The sequence below is a fragment of the Mytilus californianus genome, unplaced genomic scaffold (assembly GCF_021869535.1).
Source record: "Mytilus californianus isolate M0D057914Y unplaced genomic scaffold, xbMytCali1.0.p SCAF_12, whole genome shotgun sequence".
Taxonomy (NCBI): domain Eukaryota; kingdom Metazoa; phylum Mollusca; class Bivalvia; order Mytilida; family Mytilidae; genus Mytilus; species Mytilus californianus.
The window spans coordinates 46,033,820-46,045,998 of NW_026262604.1; the positions used below are offsets into that span (position 1 = coordinate 46,033,820).

Genomic DNA, 12,179 nt, shown 5'->3' on the forward strand with positions numbered 1-12,179 from the left:
ATATTAAAACGGTTATATTATTTCTTATCATAAAAAAAAAATAACTTTTTTGTCTCTTTTATCAGTTTTAAGGATTTACGAAGGATATAGCTCAAGCTGCGTGTTACGGCTTTTAATGGCGTTGTTGTACGAAATCTATTATGAAGTAGAACCGGTGATGTTACATTATAAGATGATAAGATATCCTATCAGCTGGTTTAACACTTTGCATTTACTAATACGAGCTTTCTTTGGTAAGGTATTTTGTGCTTGTATTTGTGTTTTAACATACCGTTGTAAAAGAGTAAATTTCAATTTCTGAACAAACTTTTATTATACGCTCTGTTATATATGTTTCTGGTATTCCAATGATCTAGCTTACATGAATTAGGATTAATCATTTGGCATATCCTTTAGTGAATATTCATTGATGAGACACCAACCAAACACAATAAAAGACACCTGTGGATCAATATATGGTCTTCAACAACAGACTAGTGTCTGCAATAATCGTGTATGTCAAACTCTTAACTGACAACCATTTCTAAAGACACTTGTCTTATGTTAAAGACCACATGTTGACATCTAGATGTCGTTCGCGGCTTTTTTGTCGATAGGTGTTGTTGTGTCATTGAATCTAGCCCACACACCACATTCATATAAAAAACTATAAAGATACAGGTCATAAAAGGAAACAAAAACTCGATGAAATAGAATTAAAAACTGTACAAATGATATTGTTCCAAATTGCTATCAGGACAGGGATAGATGTATGCTACTTGATGTGCTGTTTGCATTTTTTGCTTATCAGGTAATGCATGTATATTTCAAAGACTTGCTTCTACGTTTATTTGAACTTATTTCATTGTTGAAATTCGTTCCTGCATTCCTTTAAATGGGAACTGATAGCAGATTCTGGTTTTATTCATTTAGTCGTTTTTAAACTACTATGACATCATTTCTACAATTAATCGAGTAGAAATGTTTAACAAATGATGCTTTTTTTAAATGCATGCAACTGTCAGGAATAGTAAATCACAATATAAATACTACAACACATGTAACTGATTGAAGACATTGTTTTGGGAAGGACGTCAATTAATTCATGGCTTACAAGTGTTAAATATATTCTAACAAACAAACAAGTGTCAAGGCTGACAAGTCCAGTATATATAAAGATGCATCTTAAAACAATTTACACATATCATATTTGCTTTATTTCATTTTGTAAGCTCTTGAATGGCTTCTAAGGTTAAACAATCGAATGTGATCTTCGAACAAGGGATAGCTAATTTTTCCAACTCCCTGTATAGCAAACTAGACAGAACTGGAAATGAATTCATTTCGCCATACAGTATCACGTCAGCATTGTTACTCCTTATGCTTGGAACCGGGAAAACGACCAAAACCCAGATGAAGTCGGTTATTTTCAAATATCAAGAACCAAATGATATCGACCAGGGATACAAACTTCTTAATGACGAACTCTTAATGAGAACAACAACCGGAGTTACATTATCTATAGCAAACAGGTTATACGGCAGTAAGCATCTTAATCTTTCGAACACTTTTTCTACAAAGGCGACTACATATTATGGCAGTGGTATTGAATTCTTGGATTTTAAAACGGAGACGGAAAAGTCACGATTGACAATAAATGATTGGATTTCCACAAATACAAACAATCGAATTAGAAATATGATTCCAAAAGGTGTGTTTAACGAAGATACTTTATTAGTAGTAGTAAACGCTATTTACTTTAAAGGTACGTGGAAAAAAGAGTTCAACAAGAAAGACACTTCACAAAGAAACTTTTTCGTGAGAGTGAATGATTGAAAGCTAGTTCAAATGATGTATGGTGAATTTGATGCAAAATCTGGTGAAGACCTGACACTTGACTGCAAGGTTTTACAACTGCCATATCAGGGAAACAAGATCTCTATGATCTTTGTTTTACCAAATTCTGGTGATGGACTCTCAGAACTAGAAAGTAAACTTACCACGGATAATTTCAAGAAACTTTTAAGCGGTTTGAAGACACAGAAGACAATGATACGAATTCCCAAAATTAAAATGACAAGCGAGTACGATTTGATACCAATTTGTAAAGCGTTAGGTTTAACAGAAATCTTTGACGCAACAAATGCGGACTTTAGTGGAATATTCCAATCTAACGAAATACGCGTGTGCGTGACTGATGCACGTCATAAAGCTTATATTGAAGTGAACGAAGAGGGAAGCGAAGCAGCAGCTGCTACTGCGATAACTGTTGGATTTAGAACAACATCAGTAAAGGATCCTAAGCCCCAGCCATTTCAGCTGCTACTACGATAACTGTTGGAAGGATTACTTCATTACAGGAACCTGAGCTCCGGCCATTCCAATTTGTTGCAGATCATCCTTTCCTGTTTGTGATTCAGGACGACGAAACAAGAACACCGTTGTTCATTGGAAGATATACCAGGCCATAGTTTAACAGTAACATGTGTTTGACTTTTATTTTGAACAAAAATAGTATATAATATGTACCAGAGATACTGGTTATTTTTATTTTTACATTGATACAATTGAACAGTTAATAGCATGCATAAGATATTTCCTGCTAATGAATGAGAAGAATAAAATATCTGGTTGATAAGAACATAGTTGGAACCATCGTAATAAGAACAACTTTCATTTAACAATCAGTGGACTGATTTCAGGCAAGTTGTTTAGAGGGTTTATGAGTATTTGTCTTAATACACCCATCGTATACACCTATCTGCCTTGATGCACACCATGAGTAGGTTTTTTTGCAAAACAATCTGTTTTTATATTCAACAGTTGTTGGATTTTTGTGAAAAGTTCTACCCTTACATAACTAACTGCTATAAGCAAGTTTGTAACATGTGTCACCTTTTAAGTAAAAGATAAGCGCTGTACATTTAGGTATGCTTTTCTCTGCTTGTTATTTTATTTGTTTTGTTTCTTATAATGTTTGTTTGTTTTATTCGTCTTGTATATATGTAATATAAAAGAATAAATTGTTAGTTTATTATTCAAAACTAAAGTACATTTTACACAATCTTTCTCGTGACCTTCAAAAGTTGTGGTCATGTTTTGCTTGGAATTGTTTTAAAAGCTTTATTCCTTTCTTGATAGAAGGTCATACATCGATTGTAGCCTGTTCTACGACACCAAACTAGGTACTTGAATATAACCGTACGATACAAAACGATGACAGTGCTTCAACATCATGAAACAATCTAAGATTTGTTTTAACTGTAATGATTTATAAGCAAACGAAAAATATTTGACGAAAACTTGAATTACAATAGATGGAATACATGCAGCGACAACATGTAATAAGGGACAGACAGATAAACAAGAGGAAAAACAACATTTGATGAAAAGGCGGACGTAACATATTATAAGAGATAGGCAGATACACATACGTAAGAAAGGCTGTCTAATGAAAAGGTAATTAATGATCCAGAATGTTAAAAATAGCGCCGACAGCAGCACAGTGTAATATTTTATTTTACAATTTTATATCACAATCTTGTTTGTTTTTGATGAAATAGTGGCGTACGCTCTTTTCGTCCATCCTCCTGATTCTACCACTTGGTGGTTTTAGTTTTTTACCCTTCCCATCTATTAAAAGTAAAATAACAAAAGTACGACGTCTTGAATACCGAATGAGTTGGGAAATGTATATCCCATATGCAGGTGACGTTGGTATATTGTTGTTTATAATTTCAAAATTAAAATCGTCGCGTTTGTCATAGATTTTGGTACTTAGATGATCGCTTATTCGAGGTATGAGTCTATATCACCAGCGCACAATTATACAGAACTAGCAGATCGACTCTATTACGACAAAATTTACATAAAAAATCAATACTATACAATACCACATACAATAACGTGTGCAAACCATTACAGGATTAATGACAATAAATGTGTCCGTGTTCATTTTATTAGAGACAGGTCATTAATTTTTAGACCGGTCAACTGAATGATCTGTACGATTTGAATGGCTGTTTTAGTGCAATAGATTTAAACGTAAAAGTGTATATTTTTGAATAATGAAAAATACAAGCTGTAAAAATCAAACAATATCAATCAATATAACAATACGATTTGTCAAAATTTGCGTGTTTTTTTTTTTTAGCCAAATAGAAATATATCTACACTCATTCACTTTATTAACAGAAATAACACACAGAAACTATTATGTGATAACTAACATTTGGTAAACATTATCAAATGATTGGGTAGACAATTCCAATAAACTTGGATGTACGAGCGGTTTTGAAAATGATTTATCTAACATAGCTTTTCATCATAATTTTAGGTATTGATGCAAATGCCATGATACAGTATGATAAATTTTTTTAAGTCCCTAAATCTATGATAGAAATTTCGAAGATAAATAAAGGCAACAGTAGATACCGCTGTTCGAAACTCATAAATCGATAGAGATAAAAACAAATCCGGGTTACAAACTAAAACTGAGGGAAACGCATCAAATATAAGAGGAGAACAACGACACAACAAAAACACAACATTAAAATGTAACACACACAGAAACGAACTATAATATAACAATGGCCATTTTCCTGACTAGGTACAGGACATTTTAAGAAAAAAAATGGTGGGTTGAATCTGGTTTTGTGGCATGCCAAACCTCCCGCTTTTATGGTAACGTCAAACACAACACCAAAACGACAACATCACATGACAGGACCACAATACAAATAAATGGGAGAACATATAGGACAAAGAAACACACGAATAATAGCTAACAAAAGGTACTAATTGTTTGGTGAGATAAAAAAAATGTTTTTGATGTCCAAGTAAATATTGAGAATATAAGGATATTTAAGTGCACTTTAAAACAGTCCATACGTAAACCAACAGAAAAAGAAACTTCATAAAAGAAATCAATATTACATTCTAATATGACGTGCTTCTTTCGCTTTGTAAACAACACCGTGATAAAATTCTCGATGTATCTATACTTAGCAAAGACTCCGAGATGTGCATATTGGTGGCTGCTACTATTTACCTCCCACGTAAATCCACATGTATCGTAACCTATGTGCAAACACTATGTCGATTTCGTTGTGTTCAAATTGAAATTGAAAAAGAAACTACAGAACCGTTATTCCTATTATAATGCATAACAAAAATAATTAATTCACAAGAGCTTAAAAAATGTATAAAATCAAAATAAAATAAAATTCCGCCAAATTTCATAAATAATCTTGGCGCATTAACGTCATGTCATAACATGACGTCATACGAATGAAAACTCTCAAGCTGATGGTTTTCCGTTACGTATACGCCCTGAATTCGGATAATATTGCATTAAAATGGAGTTTTGAGGTAAGTGTTGTTTCATTGTCTATTCCATTGTATTATTTGCACATTTGTGGATTTTAGCAAGTCAACATGGCGGCTCACTCTTTAGTAACGACATGTCAACTCTGGATTTGACAGTAAATAGTAGCCAACGAAAAAAAAAAAATGTTTGGGTTAAGGATTATGAGAATTGAACACATTTTTTCTAGTGCTTATTTAAGAAATAATTCATGTAAGACTTAGATTTATTTGAAATTTGTAGCTTTTATCTTACAGGGGGCAAAATAGAACAGCCATACACTTGGCAAGCTTACCTTCGCTTCAGTTTTTAAATAACCGTATTTGTCCTATTAGAATCGAAATAATTCATGGAAGCCATAGATTTGTTGGACATTTACACGTGGCCTGGGTCGTGATATTCGTTAATTTTATCCCTCGCTAACGCTCAGAATAAAATTCGAATATCACGGCCCAGGCCATATGTAAATGTCCAACAAATCTATGGCTTCCATGAATTATTTCTTAATTAACATCAATTAATCCTTGTCAAGGTTTTTCGAGGTCAATATAAGGTCGTCAACATTTAACATGTATATATACAAACGAGAGGCGGAAGATACCAAAGAACATTCAAAAAACATACAAAAAAGTTGATTACAAACTAAAAACACCATGGCAAAAACGAAAAACGACTAAAAAATCAAACAATTGAAACAAAACACAGCATAGACAAAACGAAAGACTGAGCACCACTAACCATAAAAACAAATCGGTGGTGATCTCAGGTGATTTAAAATTTAAGCAAATCCTGATCCATAAATGTCACGCTATATCAAATTATAGATAAACAGATTATCAAACATATATCTGCCATCGACACCGATTTCTCCAATAAACAAAAAAACATATGAATATTGACGAAGAACAACTACTAGAATTGTGCTCATGTAATGCATATGTGGCGGATTGAAAAAAATATTTTGAGATCTCAATCCCCCTCCCCTCTCCTTTAAACTTTTAAAGTATACGTTCCTAATTTCACGGAGAAAAATAAATTTCCGTAAAAACAATAAAACTATAGATATTATGGACTTAATAGTTCAATAGAATAATTCTTTCTTACGTATTTCCGGTTTTATCAGCTTCTCTAAAACAATGTCGATTTATTATCTATTTTTTATGTTTCTGACATTCTATGCTCTGCTCGTCATACTTTTGGCCTATTATTCTCTATTCTTTATATTGAAGAATCCTTGTATTATATTTTCCTTTTTTTTTTTTGTCAATTGTTCTCTTTTCTTTCTTTTTATGGCAGATTATTAGTTCTTATGGTAACCATCCAGACCTTCATAAAAATTGAGAATGGAAATGGGGAATGTGTCAAAGAGACAACAACCCGACCATAGAGCAGACAACAGCCGAAGGCCACCAATGGGTCTTCAATGCAGCGAGAAACTCCCGTACCCGGAGGCGTCCTTCAGCATGTATGCTTTTTCCATTGAACAATTAACATATCCCTTTAATAAATATTGCGTACCATATTTGTAAGATGCCACTAGGTAGAACATCTTATCAGTGACTAAAATATGCATGTTTTTAAATCTTAGGAAAAATGAATCCAACTCCATTAGGTTTAGGCTCACCGACATGTTAAACCCCACAATATCATGCATGCTCCCCGCTCAACCTATGAGCATGTTATTACCTTGTTGTTAATTGTAATCTGCAATAATATCTTTCATTTACTGTTTTAATATAAAACAGGTGGTTGGTATTTTCTTTTAAGTGTTTTGCATTTTGCAATCCCATAACCTATGCGAACACAGTAACTTTGCAATCCCATGACCTTTAACAGCTTACTTTACGGACGATTTTTAAATACTGTACGGAAACCTGTAGTTGTTTGTACCCTGATCATTTAGTGTTTAATGAATAATTGACTATTTCGCAATCATACCACATCTCCTTATTTTATATTAATCGTTCTATACGTCCACACATGTTTGATTGTTGTGCATGTTCCACTTAATTTGTAATAGATGATAATTTAACTTATTCTAATTCTAACCAGTTTCATCAGGAAACAAACCACATGCAGTCAACATTGTCAAGGCCAGCTGAAGTTTAAATAATAATATCGTGATTTCATACCAATTTGCTTTGAAGGAAAACACGATAGGTTCAAAATAACATTTAAAACTATTCTAAATATGCAGTACAGACTGTATACGGATTTCTGTTTCATTTTTTATGGAAAGTAAATGAAATGCATAATCAAGATTAAAACAATTGTGATTTTCGTTTAATCCTGTCTTTTCTCAGTCGGAAAATATATACTATATATTCACAAATTATTGCGAGGTTTTTATCAATGCGATGCGCCTGGATGAGTATCGCAATACTAAAAACTTGCTTTCTGAAATCAATACATGTATATTTAGGCAAAATATCCTGAAATCGCAATAGCTAATTTCGCATTTTGGACGATTCTTCGAAATTCGCAATAATAAATGCACGCAATCATATCTGAATTTAGGGTAATTGTACTTATTCTAATAGCATTGGAAGTCGAATCCGTTGATTGAAGTAGTATTGCTCTGCTGTTATCTCCAAAAATCAGTCACATGGTCACTTCTACTCTGTTACGCATCTCTTGACTTATCTTATGATTTAAACGCGTGCAAAAATATATAAAGCAGCTCGATTTTTCATACTAAGTAAAGAGATCTCTCAGTTTTTTTTTCGATTTACGCCGGATATAGTTTAAGACTGCGTTTTCCTGCTTTTATGACGGTGTTGTACGAAATCTGTTTTGAAATACAACCGATGATATTACAGTGTAAGATGGTAAGATATCGTATCGGCAGGTTTCACACTTTGCATTTACTAAATGCGGGTTTTCGGTGGTAAGTATAATTGTGTGTGTGCGTTTGTTTGCATTTAGTAATCATACCTGTATAAAAGAGTAAATTTCTGTCTCTGTACAAACTTACTGTACGCTCTATTATATATGTTACACTCCTTTTATTCCAATGATCTAATTTAAAGACTGAAAGCTGGGATCTCAACAACTAGTTGAAACCATTCATTAACTGATTTTTTAAGTAGACTTCTGAGGTTATATATCATGTATATCAATGACGTTTTATTCACATGAGAAATTTGATGTAGACAACAGATCTCTGATGTATATTAATTTTATTCAAAATTCTGTTAAATTAAGGTCGATTTAGAACTGTACAAGACATTAACAGAGAGGCGAGCGAAAGACACCAGAGGGACATTCCAACTCATAAGTCGAAAAAAACTGACAACGCCATGGCTAAAAAAGAAAAAGACCAATTAACAAAAAATAGTACACAACATAGAAAACTAAAGACTGAGCAACACGAACCCCACCAAAGATCTCAGGTGCTCCGGAAGGGTAAGCAGATCCTGCTCCACATGTGGCACCCGTCGTGTTGCTCATGTTAGTACAAACCCGGTTATAAACTATTAATATATTGACATATCTCTTAGTGAATATACGTTGATGAGACAGCAACCCAACAAAATAAGACATTAAGAGTTTAGCATACGGTCTTCAACAACAGAATAGTGCTGTACTAAACCATTTTTATAGGCACTTTTAGTGTTTAAGAACACATATTGACATTTAGATATCTTTTGGCCTTTTTTGTGTGTTTTTTTTTTATTGACTAGAGCCTACAGCTTTATTCTATTCATAAAACAACTAGAAGATACATGTCAAAACAAAGCATAACACAACACAAAAAAACTCGACAGCGAAATTTAAAAGCAAAATTGTACATATGCGATATTTACAATCAAATGTATTATTGCATTCTTTATATATAAGGTAGTATATATACAACGGTGAATTGCTTATACGTTAAGGTTGTAGTTAGGTAAAATTTTAAAAAATCTAGAATTTTAAAAAAAAGTCAGAAGAGCATTAGTAAAAGAACAACATAAACTAAAAATATTGACAGGTTAAGGAACTCCTTTTTGCAATATTTGATTTTTAAAAAATGAAGGGAAAAGGCTGACTCGGACTTTTACCTTATATTTAGCATTGGCATTATTTGGGTCTCAAATCGTAAGAAAAAACTCTAGAATCTGCTTAAACTTTGGTAACGACCTTTTATGAGCTATTGAAGTCTTCTACGAAAAGAAAAGTGGGTGATAAGGGGCAAACTATTTCACCCTGTATCGTAGGAAACAACTCAAGAAGTCCGAAATCTGACAAAATTCATAAACCTGTCCTAAGTACAGCATTAAATATTCCTTAATATTATGGAAATTTGTAGCTTTCTGGTCTTATTCATTTACTAGTAAGCGTTTTATCACTACAGTATCAGTTATCTTTATACAAGCGTAGAAACATTGGACTGATTCCTCGATTAACCAAAGGCCGTCCTTTAATAGGCAATTTGATAAATTTGGGTTAACCACAATTATTCGAGAAAAAATTTGAAAATTAGATTAATGATTTTTTTTAAGGGCACGCAATTTTCAAAATTGAATTAACAAAAACATTGAGAATCTGAACTACTAAGTCACACGTGTTACTTATGGTAGAACAATTGTTGTGAGAAGGACTTTAATTAATTTATGGTACATATATATATATATATTCTTACAAACAAACATGAATCAAGGCTGACAAGTCTTGCATATATGAGGATGCATCGTACAAGTGTTTTGCTCCTAGCGTATTTGATGTATTTGATGTTGTAGGCTTGTCAATGGCTTCTCGTGCCAATGATTCGAATGTGTTCTTCGAAGAAGGGATTGCAAATGTTTCCATCTCCTTGTATAGCAAACTAGACAGATCTGGGAATGAATTCAATTCGCCATACAGTATCACGTCAGCATTGTTACTCCTCTTGCTTGGAACTGGCAAAACGACTAAAATTCAGATGAAGTCGGTAAGTTTTGAATATAAAGGACCAGATGATATTAACAAGGGATTTAAACTTCTTAATGATGAACTTTTATCGAGAACAACATCGGGAGTTACCGTATCTATTGCAAACAGGTTATACGGCAGTAAGCGTCTCATTCTTTTGAACTCTTTTTCTACAAAGGCATCTACATACTATGGTAGTGATGTTGAACTTTTAGATTTTGTATCGGAGGTGGAAAAATCACGATTGACAATAAATGACTAGATTTCTACAAATACAAATAATCGAATAAAAGATTCCGAGAAATGTTCTTATGTTCTATTAATAATAGCAAATGCTATTTACTTTAAAGGCACAATGGAAAAATATTTTTAACACAAATGACACTTCACAAAGAAACTTTTTCGTGAGAGCGAACGAGCAAAAACTAGTTCAAACGATGTATGGTGAGTTTGATGCAAAGTCTTGTGAAGACCTTATACTTGACTGCAAGGTTTTACAACTGCCATATCAAGGAAACAATATCTCTTTGTTTTGCCAAATTCTGGTGATGAACTCTCCGAACTAGTAAGAAAACTTACCATTGATAATTTCAAAACACTATTAAGCGGTCTGAAGACACAGAAGACAATAGTACGAATTCCAAAATTTACAATGACAAGCAAGAACGATTTAAAGCCAATTTATACATCGTTTGGAATAACGGAAATCTTCGACGTAAACATTGCAGACTTTAGTGAAATGTTCAAATTTGATGTTACACGCGTGTGCGTGACTGATGTACGTCATAAAGCTTATATGGAAGCGAACGAAGAAGGAAGCGAAACTTCAGTCGCTACTACATTAACTATTGCATTAACTTCGGTAAGGGTTCCTGAACCCAAGCCATTTCAATTTGTGGCAGATCGTCCTTTCATGTTTGTGATTCCGGATGACAAAACAGGAGCACCGCTGTTCATTGGAAGATATGCCAGACCATAGTGTAACAGTAACATAGTTTTGAATGAAAAGAATAAAATGCATTTATGTCGTTTATAAAAACAAGTGTGAAATGATTTTAATAAAAGAATCATGTTGTAATCAATAGAGTTACTTCACGCAAAGTTTGTCAAGAAATTGTATACATATCTTTTTTTTATACACACATTGTGTACATAAGGTTTTCATACCTGTCAGTCTTGATAACCACTTAGGTTTCTTGAAATGCTATCCATTTTAAAAATTCAAATCATGTGGGATTCTTTGTTATATTATATTAGTAAATAAACACCTCATTTAAGTTAGTTTGCATATTATGTGTCGCCTTTCAAAGCCTTTACAAAAAAATAAATGTTGTGCATTTATACTTGCTTTTCGCTGATAGAGGCTCGTCCATCTCTAGGAAGTCAGCTCTACGACATCCTTTTTGGAATACCCTACAATGAATAATGATGGCCATGTGTCCACATAGTAGGACAATCTTAGATTCTTTTTCGAATATAATAATATCGAGGGAGACAAGCAATATCTGACGAAAAATTGAACTACAATAGATAGGAACACGCAGTGACAGCATGAATAATAGAACAAACAGCTTGCAGCAATGGCATTTGAGGACAAGGAGGACGTAATTGTCCTTGATGCTTACAAGTGCCGAGAGTAGCACAGTGAAATATTTGTTAGCGAGAATATACCAAAATCTTACATATTTTTTATTAAAAGGGGCGTATTCACTCTACGTCCCAACCTCCTGATTCTAACACTGATGTTTGAAATCATGTTGCGTTTTAATCCTCTCCATCTCTATCACTAACCCGTAAACAAACAGGAGTTACAAACACAGCTAGCAGATCGGAGTTATCGCGACCAAAAAACATTTTTAATTAAATCTTACTATACATTAATAAATGAGTTTTAGTCTTTAAAAGACAATTTGGAATTTCGTAAGCAGACGAAGTGTGCGAA

General features: G+C 33.3%; 2 pseudogenes; both read left to right on the forward strand.

The window, feature by feature from the left end:
* Positions 1–1,132: 1,132 nt before the first annotated feature.
* Positions 1,133–2,990, forward strand: LOC127721904 (leukocyte elastase inhibitor A-like; annotated as a pseudogene).
* A 7,257-nt stretch (positions 2,991–10,247) lies between these two features.
* LOC127721098 (serpin B6-like) lies at positions 10,248–11,216 on the forward strand (annotated as a pseudogene).
* The last annotated feature ends 963 nt before the right edge of the window (positions 11,217–12,179 follow it).